Source organism: Mus caroli, chromosome 5 (assembly GCF_900094665.2).
Source record: "Mus caroli chromosome 5, CAROLI_EIJ_v1.1, whole genome shotgun sequence".
NCBI lineage: Eukaryota > Metazoa > Chordata > Mammalia > Rodentia > Muridae > Mus > Mus caroli.
The window spans coordinates 94,596,792-94,606,826 of record NC_034574.1 but is presented as its reverse complement, the minus strand read 5'-3'; positions in this window follow the sequence as shown (position 1 = coordinate 94,606,826).

The window sequence follows — 10,035 nt, the reverse complement described above, 5'->3', positions numbered from 1 at the left end:
GGAACTCACTTTGTAGACCAGGCTGTCCTCGAACTCAGAAATCCGCCTGCCTCTGCCTCCCGAGTGCTGGGATTAAAGGCGTGCGCCACCACGCCCGGCGAAAGCTGACTTTTTAAAATCTGAAAGTTTGAAGAGGTTTGCCTGTATTGAGAATAACTGTAGATCTAAGGATGCCTTCCAACTTTTAAAAGATGAATTTTGAACTAAGAGGAAGCAGAAGGAGAAAATGACTCAGCCCTGAGTTTCATCTTTTATTTTATTATGAAGACAATGAGATCCTGAGAATATATTTATGGGGGGAAAAAGGAATAACAATAAGGAACAATTGATCCCCATATTGCATGGAGTAGACCTGGGCAACACAGAGGGAAAGAGTTTGAAGGCCTCTATCCTGAGGCAACTCCTCAGGCCTCTGGTGATCTGCCATGAGGTTCAATGCTGTGGTTGATCTCCTATCAGTGGAGGAGAGAAACACAGTAGCATTTTCATCTTTTCCAGGACACAAGGGAATTCAGCAAAAATCAGTTCTGAGGGAAGTGGTTTAAACAACTTTCCCCCTGGTCTTTTACAGGCTCGCCTGCCCGTGTGGTCCAAGAGCAGTCCTTCAGGGACATTTCCCCTCAGCAGCAGTCCAGTCTGAGGAAGCGCCTTTAATGACTTACTTTGTATTCAGAACACAGAAGAAGGTAGCTTAATGAGCTTGACAGTGGAGTGGATTCCTAGGCTGTTGCTTGTGAGGCAAGCCAGTTCCTTCCAGTTCCTTTTTGCTAGAGTTCTTCGTGGATAGAGGGCTCCACTTTACACCTCTGCTGTAGTCTCCAGGGCTCCAGTTCACACCTCTGTTTTACTCCACAGGGCGGGCTTCCTCTTTCTTCAACCTGCTAAATGTCACTTCTTGGGAAGTCAGTGATGGCTTGGGGGAAAACAAAACAAAGACAAAACAAAACCCCAAACGTGATGGTTTCTTTATCCAGAGGACAGTACCATGGTGCAAAGTGGGAAGTGTGGGGTTTCCTCTGGCTGTGTAGAAAACTTGTTTCAGCCCGCTCAAAGATGGAGAGATCTGCACACTCAGAGAAATCACTGGTAATAAATACCTCAGCTGGAAGCCATGAAAACCAGGGTGATTGTGAGTGTCAACTCCACTGGCTTTGGTATCTGGGGTGACTGTGATTGTCAACTTGACTGGCTTTGGCATCATCTAAGAGACAAAGCTCTGGCTATGGTGTTGGGGTGTTTGCAGGGAGTTTTACCTGTGGTCCGCTAGTTACCTGTCTATTGCTGAGATAAAACACCAGGACCAGGGCAACTTATAGAAGGAAGGGTTTATCAGGAGTGGTTGTTCCATAGGGTCAGGATCCATGATGGCAGGAACATCAAGGCAGCAGGTGGCAGAGGCGGTGGCTGAGCTGGAACCTGAGGGCTGCAGGACACAGAAAACAAATTGGGAGTAGCTTGTAGCTTTGCAAGCCTCGAAGCCCACCCCCAGTGATGCACTTCCTCCAGCAAGTCTCTCAAAACAGCGCCATCAACTGGAGACCTAGTGTTCAAACTCCAGAGCCTGTGTGGAACCATCTCACTCAATCCTCCACAGAGAAGACTGTGGGTGGCACAACCCCATGTGCTGGAGACCTGGGCAAAACAAACAAGCAAACAAACAAACAACAAAAAAAAGATGATCAAAGAAGACAAATGAGCAGAGAAGCTGTGGACATGGTGTGACACCACCTCAGTGTCTCTGCTGTGACTTTCCAGCATGATGAACTGGATCCTGGAACTGTGGGCTAAAATGCATTGAAGTTCTTCTGTAGGCATGTTGTCACATCAGTGAGACCATATAAGGGGTGAGACTTTTAATTATTATTTTTATTTTTTTAATTGTTTTTCTTTTTTTGTTTTTTTGAGACAGGGTTTCTCTGTGCATATTATTTTTACTGTTTAACTCATTTGAGATACACTCTTGCTATGTAGCCCTGGCTGTTAATTCCCCTCTCTTTCCCTTTCAACTCTGAGATTATACTTCTGCACCAGTGTAGCCCAGTAAGCTATTTCTTTTGTGCAGCATTAAGGCAGAGTCTGTAAGCTGGGTAAGAGAGAGCCCAAGAAAGACAAGTAGAAGGCGGATCAAGATGCACAATCTTGTCTTCTAGATCAAGGAGCCAGACTCTGCTGCAGGCCTTTGGGAACATGATGGAACTCTTAGGAGGGAGATCATTGAGACCTGGGCCTGCTTGCCCACACATACATCTCTAGTCCTTTCCCTGGAGTGTCTTCTCCAGCAGGCAAGGCCCGCTGGCTTCTGATGCATTTGGTTAAAGGGAGACGACTGGGGACGGCAGAAATCAAGGGTTTCGTCCACGGTTTTTTACTTCAGGCAAACAATAGCAGCTGCTATGTCTCCCCCATGACTCTGTCTTTGCACAGGTTGGATATACTTTCCAGTTTTATGAGGTGATGCCACACTCTGACCATCCATTTTTGTTGTTGTTATTATTTTGTTTTTGCTTTTTTGTTTGTTTTTGTTTTACCTTTGTCCCTCTATCCCTGGGCTGTCAGTGATCCTTTGCTATTGAGTGGTCTCTGAGTCTTCTCTACAGCTCCCAAGCTTTTTTTTGCCATTCATGTTATTAATGCAAATTACATATGGTTTTAGAGTGCTTTGTTTCCTGGATGGATCATGACTGATATAAAAATTATATTAACTTGAAAATCTGCAAAGGTCACCGCAGTGTCAGGGAACGGTGAATTGCATGGAGAAGGAGGGAAGCATCGAGCGAGATGGGACATCTAACACAGGAACAGAAGGGGAGTGATGAGCCTTTGGATCCAGGCAGAGGTGGGAAGAAGCAAACTTGGGAGATACGAAGAAGGCAGAAGCAGTGATTCTTGTGAATGATTGACTGTAGGAGAAGAGCAGAGATAATGCCCACTGTCCTCACTGCTAGAGGAGACTAGGATGCCGCCATTTTGGATATGGACAACAGGGGGAGCCTATCCTGTGAGATCAGCCATTGGACAGCTGGGTGTGGAGCGAAAGACGCTGGAGAAGACTGCAACAGACTTACCAAAGCCCTGGCGGTGTGAGTCAGCGCACAGAATGGCAGGGGGCATGAAGACAGGATAAACTGTGGCGCACAGAACCCAGGTGAGACCCCAAAGCTTCCGTAAAAGGTCAAAGGCGTGGAAGGGAGAGGATGCAGATGTCGGCGGCCTTAGGAGAACTGCAGAATTCTTGCTTGCTTGTTTGTTCTTCGAGGCAGGGTTCCTCTATGTATCCTTGGCTGTCCTGGATCTCACTATACAGAGCAATCTCCAACCCAGATCTGCCTGTCACTACCGCCAAAGGATTTCAGAGCAGTGCTCCTGCCCACTCAGAAAAGATAAAGAGACAACCCAGTTACTCCTTGCTCCCCCCCTCTGTTCACAGTCTGGGTCTCCAAAGTTGTCTTGGCGACTCACAGCATGGAGTCTATATTGGCTGTGTTTATGCCATCCTGATCCACGTCACTCCTGCTACTGCCTGATATCTTCACCCTGTGTGTGTGGTCTACACTTGCTTTTATTAACTAGGATTCCGTTGGTTCAAAACCCGTTTTGTGCACACCACACACACCACACACACACACACACACACACACACACACACACACACACACACACTATGCTCTGACTCTTACTTAAAATTCCATCTGCAGAACCAATTTATTCTAAGCCTAACCTCATGACACTAAACCCACTTACTTGGTATGAACTATATCTTATCTTTGTTAAGAGAAAATATTCGTTACAGATGTAGAGAAGCATAGAGGCATTTCATATTTCAAGCAGCTATTGTGTGAGTCAGGCTAACGCTGCCCCTCACAGTATCCCTTGCTCAGCGATGCTGGGAAATTCTTCAGCTGAAATGTCAGCCACGGTCCTTCATTGACTCACAGACACAGCCTAGGGTGTGCATACTTCATGTCTGAATGATATCTCGCTTCAGTCCGAATGTCCGAATTACGTTTGTGCCTTGGTGTGGTTGGTTTTTTTTGGGTGGCTGGAACTATCAAGCTAATCTTGATTGGCTGTTGCTAGGGAGTAACTCTAAAGTGTGGGCCAGAGAGAAACTATGTAATTCTTCCTGGGACTTGGGTGCAGCTTGGGTTCAGCTGCAGGTCTTTTTCTTTTAAAATGGAGGCCCGTCCCAAGATGGAGTACTTTTAGCCTCTTATTGGCAATCGTGTAGCTTTACATTTCAGTCCATAGTCATCAAATGAAAGTATGGCCGAGGAAGAACAAGCAGTCTCTAGAGGGATGGATAGAAATAATCACGTTTTTACAAAGCCTGTACATTTTGTACTAGGTGGGCTATTTTATACTAGGATAAGATAGCCAGCTTTATAAAGAGATAAAGGTTTAGAGATTCAAAGTCCAAGATTGGATGACCCCTTTGATCTGGCTCCTGGTTATAGCCTTCTTCCTGGCAGAGTCCCAAGGTGGCCCACGGTGCTATGTGACAGGATACCACATAGTGCACGAGTCTATGCCTAACACTCTCTACTTAGTCACTGGGATAATCAGGGTATGTCCACCTCAGCAACCTCACATAATTCTAATTACTTTCCAAAACTCTACCTCTAAATACCACAGTCATTACATTTCCACCTTTTAATACAGGTGACATATATGCCTCTGTGGATGAGGGTAGGTAGGAGACATAGCAGCCTAAGGTGAAGGAGATCTAATGTAGCAAGGTGTCTGTAGCAAGCCTGTACCCGAAGCCTAGACCTTGGATATAGAAAGTAGGCAATAGACCAACTTGGGGGGGGGAAGGAAGGAAGGAAGGAAGGAAGGAAAGAAGGAAGGAAGGAAGGAAGGAAGGAAGGAAGGAAGGAAGGAAGGAAGGAAGGAAGGCCCACCTTCCTGGTTCTGCAGCATCAGCCTTGTTACTCAATAGACCTGCATCTCAGAGTGACCCAGGTTCCCAACCTGGAGAGAGCATTGGATCGCACCATTCCATCCTGGAAGAGTTCAGGCTTCCATGGGGATTCAAACCATGGCTGAGTAAGCCTTAGTTCTCCTAGTAACCCATCTACAAATCTGTCTCCACAACTTTCTTCCGTTTTTTTCCTTCTCCCACTACCAACACCCTCCCAACTCCCCATGTCTCAGGGATGCTTCACTTACCAGATAGAAGGTCCATTTCTCCTCTGTTCTTGCCTTGAGCATCTTCGTTCTCTACACTGAACCATGTCTCCAATCCTCATTTTCATTGGAACCACCACACCTGACATTCCTGTTCAGAATTTCAGTGATAAACTTTATTATGGCTTAGTGTAGTATTTGGTTTGGCACATATCCATTACATACCTGATTCATTTTCTTGGCCCATGGTATCTCATAGCTATATCCCTAGCAGACCAGCATCTATATTAGACAGATGTAAGACTTAAATGTAACTAACTTACTAAGTATTCTTTTTTTTTAAAAGATTTATTTACTATTATAATTAAGTACACTATAGCTATCTTCAGACACACCAGAAGAGGGCGTCAGATCTCATTACGAGTGGTTGTGAGCCACCATGTAGTTGCTGGGAATTGAACTCAGGACCTTCTGTAGAGCAGTCAGTGCTCTTACCTGCTGAGCCATCTCACCAGCCCCCTTACTAAGTATTCTTAATTATCCTGTCCTGTGTGTCTTTGAGGAGAGCAGCACTGGGGAACCTTGACATTACAGAGCTCTGCAGAGCAAGCATGCGATACAGGCTATTCATTGCAATGGGCAGGTCCTCCTGTGTGGACTCTTGCTGCATCTCCATTCTTCTGCTCCCATAGATGCTATAGTGAGTACATTTACAGGATGAGTTATGACAAAAATAAGGAAGTTTAAATCTGATTTTATATATATATTTATATGCAGGGTCTCACTATGTAGCCCTGGCTGGCCTGGAACTTGTTATGTAGACCAGGATGGCCTCAACTCTGGAATGTCTGGAGTCCTGGGATTAACAGCGTGCACCAACCCACCTGGCTAGAAGTTTAACTCATGATGTTTTTTTTTTTTTTTTAACAGTTTGACATCTTTCTGTAATCCAGTCTTGGCTTAGAAGCAGAATGGGCACCCAGTAGGACATCAGTGTTTTTGGGCTCAAAATCTCTGCACGTTTCTTATCTGGGGGACAGTGGAGGAATGTAGGCCATGGCTTTTATGGCTCTGGAATAAAAAGTATCAGAAGTGATGTTATTTTTCTATCAGCCAGTTCTGTCTTGTTTACAATAGAAAGCCTGTGGCAAACGTAGGGGGGGTGGGGTAGCTCAAGGGAGACGTGTTTTCCTATTGCTCTTTTAGGTTTCTGTTTGCGCCCAGGTTCCTCTCTGCATGTGTGCTTTGTACTGTGTCCTTCACACTTCCTGGCCCACCCAGCCTTCTCACATGAAGACAGCACTGCGTCCTGCCCACAGAACAAGTCTTCCTCTTGCATCTCTGTGCTTGTTCCTTTCCCCAATCCCATTACTTTTCATATTTTTAATCATTTCAATAAACTTTGTTTTTATGTACCATAAAATTCTCCAATTACTGAGCACAGAGTTCAGGGGTTTTTATTAAATTCGGCTGTGCAATTATAACCCAATGTCCTGTACCCCCCTCCCATTGAACCGCCCACAGTCCTCACCACACCTCCCAGTAGCCATGCACTGGTTGACATCAGGAGTCTTTCTCAGTTCCCCTCCTCTTCTATCAGTTGAACCTCCACCTCTATCAGTTGCCAGCCCTGTCATCCTCTGAGCACTGGAAATACAGGTGGGTCACCACACCCACCCAGTATTTGCGTGGGTTCTCGGGATTTGAGCTCTAGTCCTCACGTTTGCACAGCCAATGCTTTAAGCACTGAGCATTTCCTCAGACTTCCATTCTTTTTCATTGCTGAATAATATTCCGCTGGGCAACTCTATCCCATTGTGTCTACTCATGTATCAGCTGATGAATACTTGGGTCGCTCCCACTTGTCTAGTGTATGCTCTGCTTCCTAGGGTGAGACTTTCTACCGAGGTACATATTTCCATACACTTTTAGGGATGAAAATTAAAGATGGAAAGTGCTAGGATCAATGCTTGCTGAGTCTTAATACCTCACCCTGTCAGTTCACTATAAACCAGAATTGTTAAGAGTGCAAATTAGTTTTAAAATTCCAATGTTGGGACTGAGGGCATGAAAATCAGTGGTGAAGTAAAAGCTGAGCATATATGCGCAGCCTGAGTTGTATCCCCAGCACAAGTTACACATAGGCAGGCTCCAGCATTGTACATTGCCTAGGTCCTAGTTTGATTTCTATCCAGTGTGTTGGTACACATCTTGGAATGTCTGATTGTAATGGCTATTCCTGGTTGTCAACTTGACTATATCTGGAATGAACTACAATCCAGAATTGGAAGGCTCACCTGTAATCCAAGATCTTGAGGCTGAGAGACACAAGTGTCTGACCTGGATCTTGGCATGGAGATCTCGGGGCATAGTGGCTATGAATTCCAGGAGACTAAGGCAAGGAGATCTCTGAGTTCAGGGTCAGCCTAGAACAAAACAAGTCCCAGATCCAGGCATGGCAGCACACACCTTTAATCTGGGCCACATCTTCTTCTGGAGACCTCTGTAAGGACATTGGAAGAAGGAAGATTCATTGCTCTTCTTTGCCTGCTTGCATTTACTTGCTAGCACATCTGTTGAAATCTACTAGCCTCGTGGGACTGAGCAACTACTAGATCCTTGGGCTTCCCATTCATAGCTGACCATTGTTGTGGAGTTGGACTGCAGACTGTAACATAACATAACTAATTTCCTTACTATATAGAGACTATCCATAGGTTCTGTGACTCTAGAGAACTCTAATATAGAAGTTGAACCTGGGAGTGGGATTCAGGGGAGCTGAGAATTCTAAATCTTCATCCGAAGGCTGCTAGCAGAATACTGACTTTCAGGCACCTAAGATGAGGGTCTTAAGAACCATTCCCATGGTGACACACCTATTCTAACAGGATCACACCTGTTAGAGCCACTCCCTGGGCCAAGCATATACAAACCATCACACTGATTTTCAGACACTTTTGTGTTTGTCCAGACATCCCCTATAACCCAAGTTGCAACAGGTAGCTGTGACATCTCTTGAGTCTATTGGCTGCAATATAATCCCTTGACATAAATCAGTTTAAAATAACTCTATTGAGTGTTCATTTGTAGCAAACCAGCCCTTGTAACAGGCTCAGAACACTGAGGAAATTCATGCTGTGCAAATGAGTTGGCTGTACTAAATCAACATAACGTGAGCTGTGTCAAATTAAACCTGAGTGCCTGAGTGAGCTGCGGTCACGTGTGCTACACAACTGCAAGTACAGAGACTGCCCCCAGTCCTCAGGGAGAGGCTAAGGAGGCAAATTCTTTGGACGTTAGACCTCAGCACTGATTTGCAGGGTTTTAATATCTCCTTCCTCAGAGTGCTCTGGGCTTCCTGGCTGGTTTCTTATGCCCAGCCTCATATCAGACAGCAGCATAAAAATGACACCAGAAAACCGTCTCCTTTCTCTTAATATGTTGAAGAATACAGTTGGGTCCACCGGAGTTTTGAACCCTGCTGGCTGCAGGATCCCAGGCCTTCTAAATCCTAATCCATGCTCATCCCAGTGCAAGAGAGCTTCCCACTGATGGTGACAAACACTGACAATCATTCTCTGAGCCAGCTGAATGGTTCTACCTTTGGCTTTGACCCTTGAGGTGAGATTCTCAAGCCTGGCTTGGGCAACTACCAGTCTCTGATTTTAGTAGTTAATGTTGACTCCAACTGCTTTCTTTTATGTGGTGTGTGTATGTGTGTGTGTGTGTGTGTGTGTGTGTGTACATGCTTGTGTGTGCACACCTGTGTAAGATGATGTGTATGTGGATGCTGAAGCGGGTTATTTCCTCTATCGATATCCACTTTATTTTGTGAGGCGAGGACTCTCATTGTGAGTCCTAGGAGATCTGCCTATCTCTTCCTGCCCCTGACCTCTGGCATGACTGATGTGCTGTAGAGGCATTGAACATGAGTGGTAGAGATGCAAAGCGGGTCCTGATGCTCTGTGGAGTGCTTTACTGACCGAGCCATCCCTTCTCCCTGCTCATTTTTGATGGGCTTTATTTTAGACTGAACTCTCTGAGCACTGGGTAGATGCTTTAGATTCCCCGAGTCCCATCCTTGCTATCTGCTTCAGTTCTGTTTGTTTCCTGTCTTGTTGGAGGTGTGGACAGTTGAGTAACACACCAGTAAACCCAGAGAATTGTGGGCAGACACCTTGGGAAAGAATCCAAGGGGATTTTGAGAAAGCAGACACTCTGGGGCGAAGCTCAGCTTCAGTCTCCGTGAGGGTGCTCCTCCCCCACACAGATCCAGCACTTGGTAAGAACTAAGTGCCTGTCCCTGTGATCTCCCCCTTGCCATGTTACTTGGTTTTTCTCTTGGCCCCTTGGTTGAACTCTCTCCTTCTTTGTCCAGAGCAAGAAGCCTCTTCCCTCTCTTCATGCAAACCCTGCCAGTCCTTCACGACTACCTTTCCCCAACGTTTCCACTTCTGTGTCTCACCTTTCACTGGCACTGTGACTCCCAGTTCCTGTAATGCTTAGCTTACATTTTTTTTCAAACAAACTTCAAAGTGCTGCAGAACGACACCCTGGAATTTTGTATATTATACTCTGTTCTTCAAAGATAATGAAACAGGGTGAGAGCTGTGCTTTAGCTGGGCATAGTGGTACACACCTTTAATCCCAGCACTGGGAAGGCAGAGTCAGGCAGATCTCTGTGAGTTCAAGGCCAGCCTGGTCTATAAAGAGAGTTCCAGAACAGTCAGAACTTCATAGTGAGACCCTGTCTCGAACACACACACACACACACACACACACACACACACACACACACACACACACACACACACATACACACACACACACACACGAGATCTGTGTTTTATCAGTTTTCACAATAGTCCTGGGCACTCAGCATGATAGCAAACACCCAAACTTTAATTT